This window comes from Tamandua tetradactyla, chromosome 8 (assembly GCF_023851605.1).
Source record: "Tamandua tetradactyla isolate mTamTet1 chromosome 8, mTamTet1.pri, whole genome shotgun sequence".
In the NCBI taxonomy this organism is placed as follows: Eukaryota; Metazoa; Chordata; class Mammalia; order Pilosa; family Myrmecophagidae; genus Tamandua; species Tamandua tetradactyla.
The window spans coordinates 31,112,166-31,138,124 of record NC_135334.1 but is presented as its reverse complement, the minus strand read 5'-3'; the positions used below and the strand labels follow the sequence as shown (position 1 = coordinate 31,138,124).

Sequence of the window (25,959 nt, the reverse complement as noted above, 5' to 3'; positions counted from 1 at the left end):
AATAAATAGGGGGAACAAATGTTAAAATAAATTTATTAGATTGAAATGCAAGTGATCAATGAAAGGGAGGAGTAAGGGATATGGTATGTATGAATTTTTTCTGTTTTCTTTTTATTTCTTTTTCTGAATTGATGCAAATGTTCTAAGAAATGATCATGATGATGACTATACAAATACATGATGATGTGAGTTATTGATTATATAACAAGAATGGAATGATCATATGGTAAGAATGTTTATGTTTGTATTTGGTTATGTTTCATAAATAAATAAATTAATAATAATAAAAAAAAAGGTTAATTCCACCTGGAACACCTCTGTCAGCTGGGAAGGCAAATTGCTGGCTTCTGCTGGGGTCTCTGGCTCTGGACACCTCTCTCAGCTAGGAAGGCACATGGTGAGGTCTGCTAGTTTTCTCTCCACCTTTCATAAGGCTTCCCTGGGGGGCATTTTCCTTATGCATCTCCAAAGATCTCTGGCTAAGTGGGCTCTGTTGGCACTAAAGCTTTTTCCAAAATGGTTCCTTCTGATATTGCTCCAATAAGCAACTCCACCTTGAATGGGTGGAGATACATCTCCATGGAAACCAGCTAATCAAAAGTTACCACCTACAATTGCATGGGTCACATTTCCATTGCAACAATTAAAAAAAATCCTACCCAGCAATCTTGAATGAGGATTAAAGAGCATGGCTTTTCTGAAGTACATGACAGTTTTGAACTGGCATACCAGAGTACACAATTCAACTCACCATATCTTCCTATATATATGCCAGTTTTAAGTCGTGCTTTTAGCACAGGGTTATCCAGTTTTGTTACTGAAACTAAGTGTTTAAATGTTGGAAATACAGAATTAGACTTGAATACTAAATGGGTATTAGTTTGTGAAGCTTCTGGAATGCACTATACCAGAAATGGAGTGACTTTTAAAAACAGAATTTATGTTGCAATTTTATAGTTCTAAGACCATGAAAATGTCCAAACTAAGGGATACAGGGAAAGATAATTCAACTTCAAAGAAAGGGATGATAAAGTTTGGGGTTTCTCTCTCAGCTGGGTAGGCACATGGCAACATCTGCTAGCTTTCTCTACCAGCTTCTTTGAATGGCTTCCCTAGGGTTCTCGAGCTGTGTGGGCTCTGTTGACACTAAAGCTTTTTCCAAAATGGTTCCATCTTAAAGGACTCCAGTAAACAACTGCTCTTTGAATGGATGGAGACATACCTGCATGGAATCCATCGAATCAAAAGTTACCATCCACAATTGGGTGGGTCACATCTCCATGGAAATTAAAAGAAACATCCTGTTGGGTGCAGATGAGACAGAGGTCACATGCTCACTGCAGAGACAGAGGAAAGCTGTGTCTGTGGGAATAGGCGCCTGATGTCCTGAAAAGACTAAAGTGTTGCAAAGCTTCTTGAGTCTGGGGTGGAAGAAGGCCTTGGGAAACATGTGTAACTTTTGACTGGTCCTGGCACAGGGAAGCAGATTGTTCAGCCTTTGCTTCCTCCTTCCCTGTTCTTTAGCTACACTTTTGTTACTTTCTTTATCTCGCAGTCATATAAAATAAACAGTGTTGAACCTCTTGGGGGTTTTGAGTCTCCATCAGAGTTCAGAGTCCCACCTGGTCCCAGCTTTAACTATATCTTTGTCTCTTGTCTTCCCTATCGCCTCCCTTTAGTCCTGACACTGAGCAGTGCTGGTCGCAGCACCTACTCAGCAATACTGAATGAGGATTAAAGGACATGGCTTTTCTGGGGTATACAACTGCTTCAAACGGGCATGTTTTTTTTCTTTGGATGCCAAAAAGACATGGTCTTTCCAAATGCAAAATACATTCATTCCTTGGGTAGTGCATTGGTGGCTTAGTGGCAGAATTCTTGCCTGCAATGCCAGAGACCCAGGTTTGATCCAGAGTTTGCCCATGCAAAAATAAATGAATAAATAAAAATTTTAAAAATACATTCATTCCAAACGATATCATAAAGACTTAAACCATTTCAGTAACAATACCAATGCAATACACAGTCAGAAACAGTACAAAATTTCATCAAAGTCAGCTACAGGCATGGTCTGTCCCTAAGGCAAAATTCTCCTCTGCTGAGGACCTGTAAAACTCAGAACAAGTTATCTTCTGCCAATCTACAAAGGCGGGACAGTCATAGGATACATATTTCTATTTCCATAGGGAGAAACTGAAAGGAACACTAGGGTCAAAGGTCCCAAACAGTTCTGGAAACCTACAGGAAAAACTCTATTAGATTTTAAAGTCTGAGAGTCATTTATCCTTGGGGATTCAGAAAGCAGCAGTCTTACCCTTTCCAAGGACCTATGCCGTGGCCAGCTCTCTCCAAATGCTGGGGTAAGAATCACAACTTTGAAGGACTTTGGGGAGACCATCTTTTTCTCATCTCTACCCTCTCCACATATTGGGGCAACACCCCAGCTCTCTGCCATCTCTGGGGCACAGGCTCAACACCCTCAAAACAATGTGGCGGCAGCAAAGCTCTCTCCAATCCCCAAGGAATGTGCTCCACCCTCTCTGAGGCCTGGGGTGCTGAAACTCCTGCCATCTGCCTTTGAGGCAAATGCATGCACTCCAAGTGTGTGGGTGGGTCCACTCACCTGGTCTGAAGGTTCTTGGCTTCAGACCTTAGCTTCTATATTCTGCCATTGAAGTTATTTTTTCTTCAATTTGTCCCTTTTCTGCCCCTTTTCATCCAGATTGGCAGTGGTTCCATTTATACAGATTCCACAGCACTCTTGTTGTTTTCTATATATTAGGCTGAGATCATAACCATCAGACAGTAGAACTTTCCACAAATCCTTCCTGGATAATTCCATCTCCAATCCTAGCTTTTTCTGAAATAGATCACTTATTCCATGTTTGGTTAAATCCTCACATGGGGCCCTATTATCTGGAGTCTCCCTTTCTGGAAATCTAGAATTTTCCAGACTATCAATTTCTGGTTTCTTTGTACCCAAGAGTTCAGTTCTCAGCTTATCTCTTTTCTGTCACATTTTACTATAATCTACAAGGAAAAACCAGGCTGCACTTTCCACATTTAATTTGAAAGCTTCTTCTGCTAAATATCCTGGCTTCTAAAATCTGCCTTCCATCCAAAACCAGTAGTCAATTTTGCCAGATTCTTTGCCATTTTAAAACAACTATTGCCTTCCTTCCAATTTGCAAAAACACATATTTCATTTCTTCTAAGGCCTTATCAGAAGTATCCTTAAAGCCCACATTTCTACCAACAGTCTCTTCAAAGCATTCTTGGCCTTCTCTATCAAGATCTTCACAACTCTTCCTGAATCTTCCCCTTATCCATTTAAAAAGCCATTCCAATATGTTTGGTATTTGCAAATTGCAGCAGCACCTCACTTCTGTACCAAAATCTGCTTTAGTTTGTTAAGCTGCCAGAATGCACTATACCAGAAACAGAATGGTTTTTAAAATGGGCATTTATTAAGTTGCAAGTTACAGTTCTAAGGCTGTGAAAATGTCCAAACCAAGGCATCTAGGGAAAGATACTTTAACTCCAAAGAAAGAGCCAATGAAGTTTTAGGTTTCTCTCTCAGCTGGGAAGGCACACGGCAACATCTGCTTGCTTTCTCAACTGGCTTCATTAAATGGCTTTCCCAGAGTCTCTGGTTGCTTGGGCTCTGTTGGCACTAAAGCTTTTTCCAAAATGGTTCCATCTTAACGGACTCCAGTAAGCATCCCCACCTTGAATGGCTGGAGACACATCTCCATGGAAACAAATAGAAATATTCCACTCAGCAATATTGAATGAGGATTACAGAAGATGAATTTTTGGGGGGTACACAACTGTTTCACACCAGCACAGGTATATATACATAGTTATTTATAATGGCCAGAGGAGGTAGGAGATATCATGTCTTGAGAGACAGTAAGATCTGTGCCATATATTTTTGACCTGGATAAAATCAGGAGAGGAAGAATAATATAGCCACAGTGAGCCAGACTGGGGGACCCTGGGCTGGTGACCTTTGGGGCCTTCCCAAGAGGAACTGGTGTCCAGGCAGCTGGGAGTCCTGGGCCTTTAGCTTTAGGGCCACTCTCTCCCTAATCATCCTATTGAGAAGAACTGACCCTCCCCCTCTGTCAGGAACAGATAACTTTCTTCCTCTCTTTCCTACCCTCCTCATTAGATTGCCATTTCTCTCCCACTTCACATAAAAAAATTTAAAAACTCATCCTAGAACCTGATTAACTTTCAGGGCTTAGGGCTGGGATATACTAAGCCTCCTTAAATGCCAGATGCCAATTTGGCAATGAGGAGGAAATAAAAAAGACTGAGCACTTGCCTCACATCCTCATTGCCAAGATGGTTAGCTTATCCCACATTTGAAAAAGCCCCCAAAAGGAGGTGAAAACTGATATGAAACAGAAGTTGCTTTTCAACCACTGTTCTAGTTTGCTAGCTGCCGGAATGCAACACACCAGAGATGGACTGGCTTTTAATAAAAGGAGATTTATTTTGCTAGTTCTTCAGAGGAAAGGCAGCTAACTTTCAACTGAGGTTCTTTCTTACGTGGGAAGGCACCAGATGGTGTCTGTTGGCCTTCACTCCAGGCCTCTGGATTCCAACAACATTCCCTGGGGTGATTCTTTCTCCATCTCCAAGGAGCCTGGGCCGAGCTGCAAGTGCTGAGATGAGGTATGCTGAGCTGCTTGGGCTGTGCTACGTTGTGCTCTCTCATTTACGCACCAGCCAATTAAGTCAAACATCATTCATTGCAGCAGACACGCCTCCTAGCTGACTGCAAATGTCATCAACAATAGATGAGGTTCATGTACCATTAGCTCATGCTCACAGCAACAGAACTAGGTGCCTTCACCTGACCAAGTTGACAACTGAATCTAACTACCACAATCACACACACAGAAAACCATTTTGCCTGAATATTTAATGAAACTGAAAAGTATTTCAATTTAGAATGACTCTTACTATGTAAAGAAATGTTTAAACCATACACAATAGAGCATAACAAATTGATACCATGATTCATTTATCAAACAGGAGAGTGTGTTTGTGTGTATTTTGTGGTCACATTCATGTTTCATACTTTGGGTACTACTCTGATTATGTGAGCAATTCTTATACCTGCACAGTAAGCTTTCTTTCATGGAATAAAATGTCATCATGGTAGCACAAAATATACCTGTATTGGTTATCCATTGCTGTACATCAGAATGTCCCCAAATTTAGTGGCTGAAAACAATAAATATTTATTACCAGCACAGTTTCTGTGGGTCAGGAATGTAGAAGTGGTCTAGCTGAGCAGTTCTGGCTCAGGGTCTCTCATGAAATTCCAGACAAGATGTTAGCAGGGGCTGTGGGCTGAAGGCTTGACTGGGGTTGGAGGATGTGCTTCCAAGATGACTCATATGGCTGGTAAGTTGATTGATATGGGCTGTTGGCTGGAAGCCTCAGTTCCTTCTCCTGTAGAACTCTCTACAGGTTCCTTTTTAAAAAATACTTTTACTGAGAAATTGCGTACACATACATTCCATTCATGATATACAATCAATGACACACAATATCATCAAATAATTGTGTATTCATCACCATGATCATTTTTAGAACATTTGCATCACTTCTGAAAAGTAAATAAAAAGAAAAAAAAACCCTCAAGCATACCATCCCCCTTACCCCTCCCTTTCATTGACCACTAGTATTTCCATCCACCCAATTTATTTTACTCCTTATACCCCCTATAATTTATTTATTTTTGTATCCATTTTTTTTTTTTACTCATCTGTCCATACCCTGGATAAGAGGAGCATCAGACACATCTTCACAATCAAACAGACCATTGTAAAAATTATATTTTTATACAATTGTCTTTAAGAATCAAGGCTGCTGGAATACAGCTGTACAATTTCAGGAACTTCCCTCCAGCCACTGCAATACACTATAAACTAAAAAAGGATATTTATATAATACATAAGAATAACTTCGAGGATAACCTCTCTACTCTGTTTGAAATCTCTCAGCCACTGAAACTTCATTTTGTCTAATTTCTCTCTTTTGAACCCTTTTGGTCAAGAAGTCTTTCTCAATCCCTTGATGCCAGGTCCCAGCTCATCCCAGGACTCCTGTCCCACATTGCCAGGGAGATTTACAGCCCTGGGAGTCGTGTCCCACATAGGGGAGAGGACTGTGAGTTCAGCTGCTGAGTTGGCCTACACAGAGAGGTCACATTTGAGCAACAAAAGAGGTCTCTGGGGGGTGATTCTTAGGCCTAATTCTAAGCTTAGCCTATCCTTTTTTGCAGGAATAAGTTTCATAGGGGCAAACCCCAAGACCGAGGGCTTGGTTCATTGATTTGGTTGTCCCTACTGCTTGCGAGAATATCAGGAATTTCCCAAATGAGGAAGTTGACTATTTCTTCCTTTCTCCCCAGTCCCCCAAGGGGACTTTAAATATTTATTTGCTGCAAATTACTCTGGGATATATTGGGGCATCACACTAACCTGGACAAAACCAACAAAATCTCCCACGCTATTCAAGATTCCATTTACTTATTGTGTTCAACTAAACTGACTACACAAGTAAATTAGGTAATGTACTACCTGCAATATAAATTTTGTACCAGATAAACATCTCTCCTTTTTGTCTCACACAGAAGTTCCCTAGGCTTCTTGAGTGTTATCATGACATAGAGACTGGCTTCCCTTAGGGCAAGTGATCCGAAGAGCTGATAGCTGAAAGCCAAGTTGGAAGAAGCATGCCTTTGTGGCTTTGCGTGGGAAGTCACGTACTGTTTCTTCTGTCGTATACTATTTATAGAAGAGATAACATACAACTCACATTTGAGGGAAATAGAGTTGGGATTCATCTTTTGTAGAGAGAAGTGTCAAATAATCTGAGACATATCTTAAAGCTATGCCAATACTGGTCATAAAACACATTTGACCCACAGCTATTATGGATCTAAAAGCTCTCTTCTCTTCCAGGTGGGCCACCTTCTCTCTAAGTCTCATTATACTTACGGAAAAGAATAACTTGAAAAGATATTATTATATGCTATCAGATGATCACTGGTGTATCTAACTTCAATGTGGGATTATTTTGTCATTGTACAGGTTAATCTGAATTCCTGAATTTAATATAATGTGATATCAAAAGCAGATTTAAAATTTTTTACAGCTTATTTTATAGCAAACCATGAAAGTGTAATAAATATATGAACATGCTTATCTTTTAAAGTGCCAGTTATCAATTTATTGCCTCTGCTCCAAACCTACCATTCTTTGCCTGTTTCTATAGACCAGCTCTGCCCTACCTCCAACCTCCTAGCAATGATAAGACCTACACCTTCTGGCAAGTTTCTTCACTATGGGCATGCTATGAATTTCTGTGGTAACCACACCCTCTTTGAAGTGATCTGAATCTCAGCCTGGATTGGGGGAACTCTCCTAAATCCTTTGTTCCAATATTCCTTCATTGTTCTCTCTTCTTCAGTCTATATACAGGATGTAACCTCTTTTAAAACTTGCTACTTATGGACACTTTAGAGTCCTCTTTATCCATTTTAGTAGTTAACTACCTTTTACCAGTTAATTCTCTACATTAAATTTCCCCTATTCAGATTACAGGTGTGATTTCTGGAACCTGACTGCTATACAACTAGAGTGGGCCCAGGAGACAGAACCTAGGAGATGGCTTTTGGGGATTGGGTGAGGTTCTGAGCTTCTTACCAATGGAAAAAGAGATGCTAGTAACCCATGGCATGTAGCAACATTACAATTAAGTTATCATCTATGCTTAATTGTGATGACATGCCCATTTAGCAAGTGTTGTGGGAACATGTGCAGCTGCTGTACTTGACTATTGCTTCTTCTGAGCATACTGGAGCACCTACAGAAAGAAAATACAAGCTCAAGTCCTTTAACTCATAGCTAAAATAATGGTCTTAAAACCACAGAATTTATACGGCATCCTTTAAAAATCTCTCATAAGTAGCAAGTTTTATAGCCATGGGACTGAAATTGTTGGTTTTACAAAGCAGGCAGTGGCATAAAGGAGATACAGTCAGGTCAGTCCAAAAGCAAAGATATTGAGTTGAGAAGATGTCACCAGGTGCAGAGAATTAGCACTCACCTGCACCCATCAGGACATAAGATTTTTGGGTGGCCAGGGTGATCCTAGAGCTGAGTTGTATGCTCTTATCCCCTTCCCCTTCCTTATCTGCATCCCAATTCTACTTTCCCTCCCCTTAACAGCAACAGTTCAGCTCTTCTTCTTCCTCCTTTTTATTACCAGCCAGCCTCATCCTGCCCTGCAAAACCATCAATTCTGTGGTCTCTGGATGGGATTCTAAGGTGCCTTTTTGTTCATTGTAGGCTGGCAGTGTGGAGAATGGTGAAAATACACACTGAGGCCGCCATCTATCACAGACGCAGGAAGTTGTTGGCCACTCTGGACACATAGTTCTGAGTGATCTTGGTTGTCTTGTTCCCATGTTTCTCTGTCCAGTCTTCTCAGATATGCCTGGCACACCAGGGGTATTCTTCTAAGGGTTCCTTGGCCTCTGGGTGGTGCAGATGGAGCAAGGCCTGCACAGGGATTCAGGAGACAGATAATCCACAGCTGTTTTCAGTTTCTGGATTTGTCAATGGGGTAGATCACCAGAACGTGCAACTGCCTGAGAAAGAGAGAGAGGAAGATGATGCCTTAACACTCAGCTTCACAGAGTAGGGGAGAAAGTAGATCTGAAAATATCAGGTATGGCTTAATGTTCTGGATTTTCCCCTACCAGCCCAATGAAGAGTGAGGAAATTCCTTACCCACACTGAGGAAATCCACACCACTGATGGTTCCTATCCCATCTTTGCAGCATTTGGCTCTAAATAACTGTATGGGTTGCAGAATTACAACATCAGTTGGAGTCACAGTAGTAGCTCATATGAAAGTAGGATATTGACTGGGAAATAATGGGATCCTGAAACTTGAAATGACGACAGCTGGCTGGACTCAGATGAAAATCAGAACCTCAGACCCCTGAGACACTCAAAGCCCCCTTATCATTGAAAGTAGTTTTCCTTCTTATGCCTGAGATTATCAGACTTCCTGTGATCATTCTCACTTGATTCATATGCCTTGCAAAAGGATGCTCGTACTTCTCAAGCCCACCCAAAAACACCCCTTATTCCACTAGACTCATAACTAGGATCAAATCTCAATATGCTTCAGAGGGTCAGAACAACTATGACTTAGGAGGAAATTGATTACACATCAAAAGACTTGCAAGATTTTGTGAATCTATATCAGAAGAAGTCTAGGTAATATGTGTGGAAATGGATTCTAAATGAATTAGACCAAAGATGGCAGAAGCCAACTTAATTGTCATGAGTGCATTTACTAGACATTCCAGATTTAATGTGTTAGCTCACACAGCTCTAAGTGACTCTAACACTTGACTTGAAGGATTGACTGAAACATGGACTGAATGGTGGCTAATATCAATGAAGCTGAGATGTCAATGTTTCTCTGGCATGATGTAGAAGAAGAATCCCAAGGCTTAGAGAGATAGGAATGTTGGAGTGGATTTATTAGGTGTGACCTGCACATCTACAGCCCTCTTTAAGTGTTGGAACATATAACTGAATCCCAGTTTGAAGATCACTGGACTGGTGTAGAGACTATTTCAAGAGACTTGGTCCTAAAGGGAAGGGATAAGATAGGATAGTAACTGGAGAAGGATGCAAGGTCAAAACAGAACTTTTTTTTTTTTTTAAGGAATAGACTTAAGTATGTTAGAGAGCTGGGTGGAGAAAACAACAGAGAGAAAAGGAAGATGAAAAAAACAAACATGGTGTTTTACACATGTGAATGTTCAGAGTCCTATATGAATGAAGCATGGCTATACCTCCAAGACTAAATCTGTTGTTTTCTTTATTTTTCCCTTCCATTCTGTTCTCTCATTTGTACCAAGAGGACAGTTATTTTCACTTCCCCAGAGCACTTTGATAGGCATAAGTCATCCACTTTGTAAGCAGAAACAAAAGTTCAAAGAAGGAAGCTGTGGAAGCTTTATCTCCCAGGGCCAAGTTAAGACTGGCTGGGGAAGGCAGAGGAAAGAGTGGAGAAAAGATGGTGGAAGTAGGTTGAACACAGAGTGAAGAAAGTAGACTGAACACAGGACTGTTAGTCACCGGCCATCCAGGGTTCCGGGATCCCACCCAATCCTTACCTCTGCCTGCTCCTTGCCTGTGGCCAGCACACCTTGTAGCACTGTTATACACTAGTAAGCCTCCTCCTTTGGAAAGCTGTGGTAGGGGTGGTAATTAGCTTCTCAAAGTGGGATGGAAAGAACCAACTGGAAATTTCCCTATGAACTAGGCTGGAGTGAACTTTATAGCCCTGTTATCTGTGTAGGTTGTGGCTTTCCTTAGACAGTTTTATGATACTGCTAATCTTTATACACAAGGGTAACTTACTTGCCTCCTGAGTGCCTTTCTTTAGGTTCTGAGCTGTGAATTGTTTTTAGAAGTAGTGATTAGATAAGACTGTGACTAGGCTCAAGAGGCAAAACTTGGGCCATGGAGGTTATGAGAATTGTATGTATGAAGCTGGCCTCACGGACACGCCTCCCACCCCCAATAAAGACAACAAAAAGATTAATTTCTCCTAAATCTAGGGAGCTTATAGAACCATTAATTCAGGACACAGATTTTGAAAAATATATATTTCTGAAATGTATTACCATTAAAATGAGACTGATAAATTATATGAGATTTATAAAAGTAACTAAATAAATAAATGGAAAAGAATATAATTATATATCTGCAAACATTATGGCATTGCAAATAAGGTCTGAAAAGAATTATTTACTTCCTATCACAAATTTATTCCAAAGAAGTGAATCTGCCATATGCTAGAGAATTGAAGAACATAGAGGCTAATTATGATATATCTAAGGTCTCTCTTAGAAGCCCCATTGCATTTTATTTATACTGTATTTTTTGTGGCAATTCAAAAGACAAATGCCATAAATCTGGAAAAACTGTGGATGTATCTCAGCTTCTAAATGTGAAATAGCAGATTCTCTTAGGTTTTCACGATTCTTAGAATGTTTCTGCCTTAACTGGCATTTAGATTAATAAACAGGCCAGACCATTTCTATGGAATTTGGTATCCACATGTAAAAAAGACCACAAATAAAGGCCTAATAAACATGAACAGTGAAAATACATGTTTTAAATCAAGTTTACATTCAGTTGGTGGTAGTAATGGTGACATGAGAGTCTTGAAGTTTGAACTTTATATAAATTCTTGTATATAAAAGTCATACATATATATAAATGCAGCAGTGAAAACCCAAAAAAGTTTTCCCAAAGAGGAAACTTGTCCAACTGTGCTTTAGGCCAGTTCATGTATGAATACACTGAAGTGAAGAAATTATATCTATCTTTGTCTTCTATGGACCTTGAAGAAGTCTCCTGAATTATGTAATGGTTTCCTTGTATAAATATAGGAAAATATTTTCATTAATTTTCAAAAGAAATATACTGTTCCATATTTTGGTCTACACAAAGAAATGAAGAGCTCTGGCATAAATGAAGTTAAAGAATATATATATATTTTTACTTCCAATTGCTTTAAAAGTTAACTGATTACTAAAAAAACTGATTTCATCAGGTATTTTGCTTTTATATCATATGAAAAGTAAAATGCATAGTAACACAAGAATGAAAGATAGAAGGGAGAAACTGGACATATACTGTTTTAAGGTCTTATACTACAGGTGAAGAAGTATAACATAATTTGAAAGTGAGCTGTAATTAATTAAAGATACACATTGTAGAGGGGGAGGTAATGGGTATGGAGAGGGAGAGGTAAAGGGTATGATATGTATGAGTTTTTACTTTTTTCTTTTTATTTATTGTTCTGGAGTGATGCAAATGTTCTAAAAAATTATCAAGGTGATTAATACACAATTATGTGATGATATTGTGAACCACTGATTATATACCATGTATGGAATGTTTATGTGTTAAGAATTAAATAATAGGGCGGGCCACAGTGGCTCAGCAGGCAAGAATGCTTGCCTGCCATGCCAGAGGACCCGGGTTTGATTCCCGGTGCCTGCCCATGTAAAAAAAAAGAATTAAATAGTAATTGAGAAATCTTTTTTTTTAAATATTTTGAAATCTCTTAGCCACTGAAACTTTATTTAGTCTCATTTCTCTCTTCCCCCTTTTGGTCAAGAAGGCTTTCTCAATCCCTTGATGCCAGGCCCCAGCTCGTCCCAGAATGGCTCATGTTTTTAAAAGCTTCTCTCTGACTGCTATAGAGAGAATAGAGCAAAAGAGTGGAATCAGAGATTGGTTGGGAATCTATTGGAATGATCCAGGTGACAGAAAATGGTGTCTTGGGCTGAAATAATTGTGACGAAGGGGTGGGAGATGGTTAAACTGTGATATAGGTAGAAGGTGAACCCAACAGGATTTTCTTGAATACCTTTTACTTGAATCCTGATAACTTGAATGTGGGGTATGAAAGGAAGAGCTGTTAATGGAAATTCCAAGATATCTGAACTGATCAAAGAATAACAAGTGGTTCCATTTAATAAAATAGTGAATATCATGGGAGAGGCAGTTTAGTGAGGGGTGGAGAAGGGAATCTAGAGTTCATATGGGGCAAGTTTAGTTTGAAATGCCTATTACACATTCAAGTAGGGATGATGAGTAGGTAGATAGATACAGAACTGTCCATTTTAGAAAAATTGCTGGGGCTGAAGATATAAAATTAAGAATCATGAGCATCTTAAACCACAGGATTGGGAGTCAACTGAAGAAATGTTTAGAAAAGGAGTGTGTGATCAACTGAATCAAATACTTGTCAGAGGCTAAGATTGACTGAAAATTTACCATCAGCTTTAGCCATGTAAATGTTAGTGGAGACTTTGAAAAGAATGGGTTCAATAGAGTATTGGGATCAAAACCTTCAGAGTTTTGATTAGACATTTATTTATTTGAAGACCTGTTTATGTCAATCTCCCCAGCTCTGTGGATTCTAAGTTTCATGAAGGTAGGTTGATAGCTCTTTTAGTTGTCATTTTATCTCCATTATTGGCCTAGCGTCTGGCACATAGTATACATAGTAAATGCTCAATAAATATTTGTGGACTATTTGGTTGTATCCTGGCCATTTCGAAAGATTTTCTTGTCAGAACTTCCCTGGTAGAGGATCTCCCTACATTTAGTAGATTTAGTAGTGGGAATGGGAGAGGGTGACTTATAAAGCCACTGAAGGACCACTCTTTTATTTTAATAAATGTTGACTTTCTAAGTTTAAAATGTTGAACCTGTTTCAAGGCTACAATGTAAACATATGCAAAAAAATGCCTTATATTTGGTAATCTGAGATTTAAAAATAAATACATGGTTTAACTATGACTTGAAGCAGGAACCCCAGAATTATGAGTCATGAGGGGGAAAACAGAATTTTCCCTTAGGTTGTTTTCCTGAGAGGGAAAAATAAAGCATTTTAGTGATCAGAGAACAGGGTCCATACCTTACAGCACAGTTCCTGTGCCTGTTTCCTCAATTATGCAATAGTATTGATATCAGGAAAGGTAAGATTCATTTGTTCTTATTAGTAGAGGGCCCTGTCTTATGTAACTTCCTAGAAGCAAATTAATTCCCATGAAAAACTGGGCAATTTTTTCTCAGATCACTAAGAAACCTTTGGTTAATTACTGCTTTAGTGCATAAAATAGCCTCTGATATCTCAAAAGCTTTAATGTAGCTTCCCAATAGTACCTAATCTTTTTTTCTGAGCATGTGTATTGAAAAGTCTAGCTCAATGAATAACTACACAAGGCAAAAAGCTGAATGTGAGTAGCCCCATGCCTGGGGGAATCATAACTAGAATTAGACAGGCCAGTCAGATAAAAAGATGATTAGAATATTCTCAGGAGAAAATGGAGACCCTTTGAAGAGGTCATAAGATGTCTGTCATGTTAAATAAACTTCTGACAACTTTGGGGATAAAAATGGCCTCCTTGAAAAAGGTGTCTTTGAGCAAAGAGAAGGGAAATGGAAATTTCCCATGATATTAATATACAGCATGTTTACTAAGCAAATTATCTTAGCTAGGGATGATGTTAGGGAAGAAGAAATTGGTCTGTGAGTGACTGAAGGTTTTAATAAAAATGGAAACTGCGACTTACAGCAATAGTACTAAACTCCTCAGACCTTAGTTATTACTAAAGCTGATGCTGTTGAAAAATCTACTAAGATTACCATGGTGTGCTTGTGTGTTTTCCTCTTGCCTGTTGAGAAGAAAACGGGGAGGAGAGTCACATGACTGGGGTCAAAATTTAAAAAAACCCGAGTGGTTGTTAACGTGATCTATTTGGACCCAGGTCTGGAAGTTGACCTGACTTTTCCCCCTCAAATATTGGACCTGAAAATTTGATAGATGTTATATGTTCCAGCAACAGAATTAGCTCCTTCTAAGTACATGTGGATATAAGTTTTCATTAGTTGGGAAGAGTAAGTCAAGTCTAAAGTCTATGGCTGAAAGTCTTCTTGTCTCAACCTTACTGCTGCCTCTAACACTGATGATTCATCAGTTTAGTCCACAAAGATCGCACACCTACTATGTGTTATTCTCTGTGCCAAGCCCTGGGGTTTTAAAAATATAAGTCTAGCAAATAGAGACAAGCATGTAAACTAATCATAATAATAAATGGTTACAGGTGCAATGACAGAAGTAAGAGGGAAGGAGTCAACTCTGCTGGGCATATAATCGTGAGGCTTCAGACAGGCCTGTAAAATTGAATCTCAAAATGGTGGTAGGTGAGCAGAGATAGAAGACAAGAAGGGGATAGAGGAAGTACAAGGTACAAAAGCAGGAAAGTGGGAAACTGGTGAATTGGGGCCTACAAATAATGAAGCATCCTAGAGTAAAGAGGAAGAGAGTTCAAGAGATAGGGAGTAAGGGATATTGAAGAAAGAATAAAATGAAAAAAAAAATCAGATGGCATGAATTTCCTCTGAAGGCCTACTGGTAAGCAAGAAGATCAATCTTCCTCTCCAGACCATAAATAGAACTTGTGCTTAAGATGAAACTATCTTAAATTGAACTTAGTCAGCCTGTGGCCTGGAATTCACAAACCAAAAGCCATTTATAATGTCTTGAAACAACAAAACTGGTTTCTTGTCCTCAGCTTGTTCTCTGGCTAGTCAGGGTTCTTTACTTGTTGGGGTAAGCAAACTTTCAATTCTGAGGCATCTGAGCCCTTGGTTGTCCTGCCCGTTTTGTGCTAGTAGCACCCCTAATGACTTTAAACCACGGCCAAAGAGTATGGGTAGGTATATCTGGGGATCACCTCTATGCCCCTCTTGTGCTGCAACAACTCTATTTTCCTTTTATAATCAGAAGTAACTGCCCAGCCCACACTCTAACTCCTTTTTCTGTCTGTTTGCTAAGGATCCAGAAGCGACAAGGTAATAAGTTTCATTTCCCAATTCTGTGGAATCTTTAATGAGTCCCTTGATTGAAATTTTTTTACATTCATTTTTAAATCCCAGTTTATCAAACATTGGGCATTTTTTGAACATGTTTACACTGTAGCCTTGAAACAATTCACCATTTTAAACTTAGAAAGTCAACATGGATCTACCATTTCTTCTACCAGAAAGGGTGAACAATAAATATACTATTAGAGTTCTGCCCTTAAGAAGATTTTCCTTCTTAATTGCCCTAAGTGGATAGAATGTACAACAGCAATCCAATAGAGACATCTGAAAACCAGTCTTGAACACTTTCTTCCTTAGTCAGCAAGTTATAGGGAGCTTCCCACGGGGCCATATGTGTGGGCAGGGGGAGTATCAGTCTTCTCCAGCTCCTTAAATAGGAGGCAATGCACTCTGTCACACCAAGGCCATTTCTCATTGTGAATCACCCCTTGGAGGGAGAGGATATCTGATGTTAGGACAGCTAAGTGTAAGGCTTAGAAAGTCTTCCTTCACTTAAAAATGATAAAAACATTCTTCCAAAAGTGTTTATTACATTATGATTAAAAAAAATCTCAATCTTCATTCCATCTAGAAATTCAAGGTAGGGCTCCAACTGTTTTTCTTTTTCCAAATGACTATCCAGTTGTCTGAATAGCACATTTCTTTTCATTACTTTGTTATATAATCAGATCACATTCATATTTAGGTCTATTTCTGTACTCAGTCTTTTGTTTTATTGATCACCTATCTGTTCCTGTGTCAATATATCATCAGTAAATACTGTAACTTAAATAACTGGCAGAGTGCTGCCTAACATTCTTCTGTATTAGAACCTTTCTGGCTGTCCTTTTCCTCTTCCAGAGAAACTTAAAAATTGTTTTGCCAAACTCCAAAAAGAATTCCATTAAAATTTTTATTGGGCTGTAATAAACTTATATATTAGCTTTAGAGAGAGCTAATATCTTTACAATATTGGGTCTTTCAAGCCAAGACTATGACATGCCTCTTCATTTATGTAAGTGTTCTTTCTTGAATTTTTTCTTGTTATATGAAGAGACCTAATTGTTATCAGTTCTTTTGTGAGAAGTAAGTTCTACAAAATGTAATTATTTCATGTTGGATCACCAAGTATTATTCACATTTAGCATAAACACATGGTTATATTGCTGAAAACTGCATTGTGATGATTAAATTTCCAAGGATCGCCAGGTTAAGATTTTTTTTGAACTGATTGTAGAATGATGGCCAGTTGAAAAAACTGTTTGGAAAATTCAAAACATCCAGAAGTCACACATAGATGTTATTTGCGTAAGAAGGATGCCTTTTATTTAAAAATTGTGTCATTGTTTCAGAAAAGGAATGAAAGCCATCATGCTATCTAGGTCACTTACATGTGTGCATCTGGGAATTGTTTGCATAAATGCACTTGCTAGAAGCCATATCTGCTGGACTAAAACCTATTCCAATATTTACATCACAATATCTTGGTGCATTCCAGGATATTCAACAGAGCTTGCCAAGAGGTCACCATGCCTGCTTTTCTTTTCTATTGTGTGCCCAGTGCCTAACACAGTGCCTAGCACAGTGCCTAGCACTAAATATGTATTGAAGGAACAAATGATGTCTTCATCAAGAATTCATATGGTACTTCTGAAGGTAAAAACTTCAAGAATGTGGTTTGCCTCCAGCCTGACTAACTACCACCTACATCTGCCTCCATGCCAGTACCAATAGTTCTGATTGGTAGCTGAGACTCTTGAGCCCTCCAGCCCTTGAAAGTCTTCTCTAGCATCTGCCTCTGTTGCTTGGTTAATTACTCCCAGCCCAATCTGTTTCGGAGAATGGATATTATTAAAGACCTGGCTTCTGCTTCACTTCCCACCAGTCTTCCATTGCCAAAGACCTTTTGTGCCTCATCTCCAGCCAAGTAACAAAATCTTGAGTAATCACACTGACATTTTGTTTTTGGCACTAGAAACAGAGAGTACAGTGTTACAATTTGAGTTTTAGAATGATCACTCTAATAGGACAGACTTTGTCCAGTTTGCTTCCCATAGTGGGAAGGCTGGTATGCTAGAAGGAGTCAGTCATGGCCAGAACCGGCAATGAAGATACTTTTTACCCACAGTTGCAGATATGTGAGGTTTACAAATAAGAATGGTGTTGTGTCAGAGATAGATTGCAGAGAATGAAAGAGAATCATGTCCACCCAAGTAATCAAAGCAAGGAGAGTCTACGACACATATTAGGAACTTTAATAGAAAGCCAAGAGATGGGAGAAGTAGAGAATGCTGAAAAATATATCCAAAGTAGTTATAGCCAAAAGTGGAGCTTTTATGTACTTTAGATACACGGTATGGGTGGTCTGAATTTAAGTAAATGTCCTAGGATATTTCCTACATAATGGAGAATAATTAACTAAAGAGGTAACCATAAAAGTTAGGGGTCCATTGCATCAAATGAAAATTATCAAAGGATGAGGAGAATCCCAATGGAAACAGAGAGGCCAGAAACAGATCCTAAAACCATTTCAGAAATAGAGTTAGTGGGAACAAATGCCTAAATAACCCTAAGTCATGAATTCTAGAGCTATTAGTTGACGCATAAAAGAAAATACAAATAGAAAAAAATCAAATGATAGAATCTGGTCCTTAAAGAGTCATAGGTACTGTGAACATTCTGATAGCACAATAATCACTTTCATTGATCCTTTTAAAAACTGACTATTTAATATGCATTCTAATTATAAACCTTCACAAAAAGTCTCAAAGAATGATACCTTTTAAAATTCCCTCTCTTTTTTTTTCTGGTGCTTTTTAAAATTTATTTTTATTTTTTTAAATACCAAAAAACATGTAACAAATGCAAACATTCCTCTTTCGATCATTCTGTTCTACATATAAATCAGTAATTCACAATATCATCACAGCTGGATATTCATCATTTCTTAGAACATTTGCATCAATCCAGAAAAAGAAATAAAACAAAAACAGAAAAAAAAGATTATGCATACCATACCCCTTATCCCTCGCTTTCATTGCTCACTAGTATTTCAAACTAAATTTATTTTAACATTTGTTCCCCCTATTATTTATTTTTATTCCATATGTTCTACTCGTCTGTTGACAAGGTAGATAAAAGAAGCATCAGACACAAGGTTTTCACAATCACAGAATCACATTGCGAAAGCTAGATCCTCATTCAATCATCATCAAGAAACATGGCCACTGGAACACAGCTCTGCAATTTCAGACAGTTCCCTCCAGCCTCTCCATTACATCTTGAATAACAAGGTGATATCTACTTAATGCATAAGAATAACGTCCAGGATAACCTCTGGACTCTGTTTGGAATCTCTCAGCCATTGACACTTTGTCTCATTTCACTCTTCCCCCTTTTGGTCAAGAAGGTTTCCTCAATCCCTTGATGCTGAGTCTCAACTCATTCTAGGGTTTTTCTCAATCACTTGATGCCGAGTCTCAGCTCATCCTAGGATTTCTGTCCCAAATTGCCAGGAAGGTACACACCCCTGGGAGTCATATCCCATGTAGACAGGGAGAGGGTGGTGAGTTTGCTTGTTGTGTTGGCTGGAGAGAGAGGCCACATCTGAGCAACAAAAGAGGCTCTTTTGAGGGGGACTCTTAGGCCTTAGAATTCCCTCTCTTTTAACAGCACTGACAGTGACTTACCCAGGTTCACATAGAAACTTAGATGGCATAGCTGTAAAAAGAACTTAGGGCTTTTAATCTCCATGTTCTGATATTGGACTCCACTCATATTTGTATAAACTCTTATGGTGCCAGACAACTCAAACAGACAAACGCAGACACACACTTTCTCCTAAAATTTAACTATGATTTCTGAGACTAAAATGAAAGTGGTTTGTCTACTATCAATACTTTCACATATAGATAAGTAGATAAATAGATAAAGAAATGTACAAATAAGAAAAAGAAATGTACAAATATTGTTCAAATGTGTTTAGTTAGAACTTGTGCCAGTTTAAAAGTATTATGTACCCCAGAAAAACCATGTTTTAATCCTGATCCAATCTTGTGGGAGCAGCTGCTTCTTTTAATCCTGATTCAATATACTGTAGGTTGGAAACTTTATATTAGATTATCTCCTGGAGATGTGACACATCCAATTTTGGGGTGACTTTTTGATTAATTGGAGATGTGACTCCACCCATTCCAGGTGGATCTTGATTTGCTTACTGGAATCCTTTAAAAGAGGTAACATTTTGGAGAGAGTCAGAAAGGACAGAAGCCTCAGAGCTGACAGAGAGGGCAGATGTAGATACTTGAAGAACAGTTGCTTCAGAGAACAGAGACATGGATGCTTGGAGGTGCTTGGAACCCAGCAGACATCACCATGAGATGTTAAACAAGCCAGAACCTGGAGAGAGCCAAGGGAAGCCAAGAGGTAAAAGCCAGACCTGGAGAAACAAAGTGAGGAACCCCCACAGGAACAGAGGCTAAAGGCAACGGAGCCCAGGAGCAAGGGACCAGCAGATGCTACCCATGTATGTTCCCAGCTGACAGAGGTGTTCCAGACCCACTGGTCTTCTTAAGTGAAGGTAACCTCTTGTTGGTGCCTTAATTTTGACACTTTCACTTCCTTAGAACTGTAAACTTGTAACTTATTAAATTACCCATTATAAAAGCTGTTCCATTTTTGGTATATTGCAATCTGGCAGCTTGCAAACTAACACAGGTTCATGCTTCTGTTATACTTGTTTCAGGAACTATAGAATAACAAGTGAAACCATCATTTCCTCCCTCTCCTTCCCTTTCTTCCTTCCAACTTTATTTAAGCAAATATTTATGGAGCTCCATAAATGAGGCACAATGATGCGTTAGCTCATGCTGGGCTTTGAGGGGTACAAAAAGTAAAAAGACATATTCCCCTAATCTAGGATAGGAGAAGTCAAATTTGCATTAGGTTGCTCAGAGAGAATTCAAGGGCCGTTGGGGGTGATTTGAATCCTGAAGGGCCGGCACTCTGACAACAGGAGGAAGAAGGACAAAGGCCCAATCTCGGCAGGAGAAGACTGAGATGGGGGAAGGGAGTGAATGGCATGTACCTCCTCATGGGACACAGGGTCAGAGCCAGCAAGGAGGGATAAGAGTACAATAGAGAGACTAAACAAACTGTGACATTTACATAAGATGGAATAGTATGCAGCTGTAAGACAGAATAAAGTTATGAAGTATGTAACAACATGAATGGACCTTAAGGACATTATGCTGAGTGTGATTAGCCAGAAACAAAAGGACAAATACTGTATGGTTTCACTGATATGAACTGACATTAGTGAATAAACTTGGAATATTTCCTTGGTAAAAGAGACCATCAGGAGATAGAAATAGGGTGAGATATTGGGTAATTGGAGCTGAAGGGATACCGATTGTGCAACAGGACTGAATATAAAAACTCAGAAATGGACAGCACAATACTACCTAACTGTAATGTAATTATGTTAAAACACTGAATGAAGCTGCATGTGAGAATGATAGAGGGAGGAGGGCTGGGGACATAAATGAAATCAGAAAGAAAGATATATGGTAAAGATCGAGATGGTATAATCTAGGAATGCCTAGAGTGTATAATAATAGTGAAATGTACAAGGTACAAATTTTAAAAATGTTTTTGCATGAGGAAGAACAAAGGAATGTCATTATTGCAGGGTGCTGAAAATAGATGATAATTAATACTTTAAAATGTCACCTTATGTGTGAGACTAAAGCAAAAAATGTTTATTTGTTACAAAATTTATACTTTGACTAGAGTGTTTCCTAATATAACTCATGTAGATAGTTTGACTGAATGTCATAAATACTTGGAATCTCAGGTAGGACATGAGATTTTGTTGGTTTGTCCAGAGTGATGCCCTGATGAGTCCCAGAGTGATTTGATCAGTGAGTGGAAAAGTATTTGCAGGCCCCCTTTGGGGAATGGTGAGAATGGGGAGAAATTCAACTTCCCCAAGTTGAATTCTTGATATTCTCACAAGCAGTGTGGACAACCAAAGCTATAGGCTGAGCCCCCAGTCTTGGGGTTTGTTCACATGAAACTTAACCCCACAAAAGATAGGTCAAGTCTACTTAAAATTTAGGCCTAAGAGTCACCCCCAAGAGAGCCTCTTTTGTTGCTCAGATGTGGCCTCTCTTTCCAGCCAACATGACGAGCAGTCTTACCACCCTCCCCCTCTCTGCGTGGGACATGACTCCCAGGGGTGTGGACCTTCCTGGCAACATGGGACAGAGATCCTGGAATGAGCTGAGACTCAGCATCAAGGGACTGAGAAAAACCCTAGAATGAGCTGAGAATTAACATCAAGGGACTGAAAGAACCTTCTTGACCAAAGGGGGAAGAGTGAAATGAGACTAAGTGTCAATGGCTGAGAGATTCCAAACAGAGTTGAGAGGTTATCCTGGAGGTTATTCTAACCTCCTTGTTGTTCAAGATGTAGCGGAGAGGCTGCCTGAAAATGTAGAGCTGTGTTCCAGTAGCCATATTTCTTGATGATGATTGAACAATGATATAGCTTTCACAACGAGACTCTGTGAATGTGAAAACCTTGTGTCTGATGCTCCTTTTAGCTACTATATCAACAGAAGAGTAGAACATATGGAATAAAAATAAATAATAGGGGGAACAAATGTTAAAATAAATTTAGTTTGAAATGCTAGTGGTAAATGAAAGCGAGGGGTAAGGGGTATGGTATGTATAATCTTTTTTTTCCTCTGTTATCGTTTTATTTCTTTTTCTGTTGTCTTTTTATTTCTTTTTCTAAATCAATGCAAATGTTCTAAGAAATGATGAATATGCAACTATGTGATGATATTAAGAATTACTGATTATATATGTAGAATGGAATGATTTCTAAATGTTTTGTTTGTTAATTTTTTTTAATTAATAAAAAAGTTAAAAAAAAAAGAAAGAAGAGTACAATAGAGGATTGTGTGGTGCAGATAGCCAGTCACCCCACCCCACCCTATCAGCATGAACCCAGCACCCGGGATCTGTGAATTTGAGTCAAGTAACTATGTCTGACAGTCAGAAGATATGCAACCTTTTAGAGGCCATATCATCTGAAATTGGTTGCAAGAGCCATCCTCCTTAGGGAGAAAATCTCCACTCTTTTAGTAGTGCAAAGAGCTAGGGATTTTAGTAAAGCTGGATAATTGGGGTAGGATTTGGGAGGATCTTTCATGTGACGGTGAAGTGCTGGGTAGGGAGGCCTTGCTGTTAGGTGGGAAGAACACAGTCTGAAGACATGGATTTCAATTTTGTCTCCACCACTTATTAGCTGAGCAATCCTGGGCAAATAACTGCTAATAGCTCTAGTTTCTCCATCTGTAAAAATCCCAAGTGGTAACAATGAATGATCCCATTTACTGAACTAATCATGCCACGTGATCATTTCATCAACCTCTTTATTTGGGGAGGAGGGTTGTAAACTGTAATTTTTTAAAATTGGAAAACAAATATACAACTTAGAATGGATTTGAAGCAATTGTAAAATGGCAAAATCTGTAAGCTGATTTTCTTTAAGTGGATAAACAAAGTTTAAAAAACAGGTAACAATAAAAGAAAATGTTTCTGGTATAGGACCAGCAATATGAAAAAAATGTGTACAAGTACCTGGATAACACATCCATTTTGCAATAGTGCAACTCTATCTACATATTGTTGACTGCCTATAGTCCATTCAGAGTTACTCCTAACTTTAACAACAACATGCTGACAGTTCCTAAAGAAAACTGTTCTAAAAAAAGGCATAACCCAGATGTTTCCTCATTTGACCGACTGCATCTAAGTTTAGATGTGCAGAAATGCTTAGATATATCCAGAGTGAGCTACATGCAATATGTTACTTGGTCAATTTTCTAAAATAAAATTTCAGGACAATAACAGTAAGAGAAGGTAAGAAAACATGGAGAAATGAAATCCTAATAACTATATATACATATTTTTTGACAGTAAGGGGAAACTTTTACTGATAAGTTACAAACAAATGAAAGGAAAATAATTTTGTACAAGAAATTTGACACATTCTGTATAACGTCTTCACTTTGCTGTCATCATTTGGCATTTGTACAAATTCTTCATAGTTTACTTGACAGTCACAATATCTGCTTCAATGATCATTTCATCTTCTTCATCTAATTTCTCTTCAAAGTTTGTCATCACGTGGCAAAACACTGCAGCACTAATACAGACATTGCCATCCCTATCAAACACATGGAATACTTCTCTAATTTCTTCATCACTGCCCGTGTCTTTCATTTTCCTTGCCATCATTGCCAGAAATTCTGGAAAGTCAATTGTGCCATTACCATCGGCAACTGATTCATTAATCGTGTCCTATGATACTACTTCTATGGGATTCTGCCCAAGAGACCTCATTAAAGTTCCCAATTCCTTTGTGGTTATAATTCCATCACTGTCTTTGTCAAATAGTAAAAAAGCTTCTTTGAGTCCTGTAATCTGTTCTCAGTCAGTTGGTCAGCCATGTCACAAGTGCTACTGGTCCCCCAGACCCAATCACCCAACTGCCCGATTCTCTAGCTCCACTCTATAGATCCACTTGAACTCGTGAGTTACTTTTTAATCAGCAACCCTATAAAGTGCATTTTTTTTTTACTATTTCTATAATACATATGAGTAAACTGAGGCTTAAGAAGGTTGAGTACATTTTCAAATGTATATATCTTGTAAGTGATAAGGCTGGAATTTGAATCCATGTCTGTCTAACTTAAAACCCTCTTCTGACTCTCTTCCAAGGGTTTCTTTTATGAGCTAAATGATAGAGAGTCTTACTGAAATATCAGTAATTAATTAGACTATTAAATGCCTAATTTAATACTGATACTCACAGTCTTAATTTTATTTGAGAATAGATTTAAGAGTCTGTGTATTTATATTATTTTCCAGGCATAATTACTTTTACTTTTTTTAATTAAAATTTTTTTCCTTTATTTTTACATTTTTGTAGTTTACTTCGTTGCATAATTGCTTTCTGAGGAAAGAGAAATCTTTTGGAATAGTTTGCATAACCTTGGCAGTACCGTATTTACCTTTTTTTTTTTTTTTTACACAATGAATTGCTTTTATTTTGGTATGCCTCCACATTTTAGCATTTAGTAGTCCTGAACAGAGAAGTGGGAAAACAGTAATTTGTCAGGAAGCCAAACCCACCGATTTCAGGACTTGGTTGTGCACACCGAGTTCTTCCTTAATCACCGCTGAGGATCATGAGAGGCAGCAGCAAGCACCAAAACCAAAGCCTGCACCAAAGCCAAGATCCTTCTGTTCCAGTTGTCAGATTCCAAACTAGATTCAAATGGATTGCAAGGATGACCAAATGAGGGTCCTGTTTGTTTAAAACTTCAATTTTTAAAAGCAAAAGTGATTACAAGAAAATAAAACAATTCATTTAGAGGGATTTGGTGTGCTTACAAGTGTCTTTGTGTGGCCTTTCTCCAAGTTTAACCACCAAAGACTCTGAGAGCTGGCAGGTCTGATAACCCCTCATGACTGTTCTTTTCATCGTATCAAACTTGAACTAAAAAAAAAAAATGCATCAGCTGATGATGACTGTAGAGGGTGGCAGGGCTGAAGACCCAATTTTCATTTCTAAGCTGGTGGAGGGTAAATAAATGTGGTTCCAGAATTTTAATGAGGGAGGTCAGGGACTCTTTCCAACCTTTCTTGATGGCTTCTGGCCAAAGCAAAGAAGTGCCATGGAGCGTGTTGGGTGGTGATGGTGCAGGAAGGGATTTCAGGAGGAAGAGAGAAAAAGCAGAATCCCTTGATAAAGGCGGCAGGGGGGAATATGAGGAAAGCCCTGAAAGAATTTCTCACCAAAGGCCAATTTTAGAGGGGGGCAGGTTACAATCTAGTGTAGAATTCCAATGCAGAATTGGAAAATGCAGAATTCCCATTCCAATGCAGGTCCATTCTCCAGATTTTGGCCAAGGCTGGTAGTGGAGACTGGGAAAAGGATGATGGCTTGAAAGGGAGTAGTCATTTAAGACTTAAAAAATGAAAGCGGGGGGAGGGGGTGCAGATGAAACACCCCCGCATACTCAACTGTAGTCACATGGGCTGTGACTGAAACCTTCACATCTATTCTAATAAGCCACCCCAATCTGGAGGGCTACTGTAGGGAGAAAACGAAGGATGAAGGAAGGGGGAGAATGCAGAGACCCCAGGCCATGCAATTGGCAACCAAGTGATTCTGCCATGTGTCTTTTCACAGTTGAGTTAGATGTGCCCCGTCAGTTATGATAGGAACCAATTTAAATATACTTTCTTGGTCCCAGAAGTTCAACTATGTGGACAGCGGTTACAATGGACAGGATGACTTGTTATAGCACAACTTATATATTTCAGTCAAAAAATTAGTATAATTTACAGCAACTTAAAATGCCTTTGAATGGAAGCT

The 25,959-nt window shown here is 38.8% G+C and overlaps 1 long non-coding RNA gene and 1 pseudogene across 1 annotated transcript in view; both read right to left on the bottom strand.

The window, feature by feature from the left end:
• Positions 1-8,269: 8,269 nt before the first annotated feature.
• LOC143644260 (uncharacterized) overlaps positions 8,270-25,959 on the bottom strand; it is a 30,889-nt gene continuing 13,199 nt past the window's right edge. The window contains exon 2 of the long non-coding RNA XR_013156579.1: positions 8,270-8,677. This is a non-coding gene — a long non-coding RNA (uncharacterized LOC143644260). The remainder of the gene's footprint in view (positions 8,678-25,959) is intronic.
• On the bottom strand, positions 23,506-24,025 carry LOC143643842 (calmodulin-alpha pseudogene; annotated as a pseudogene).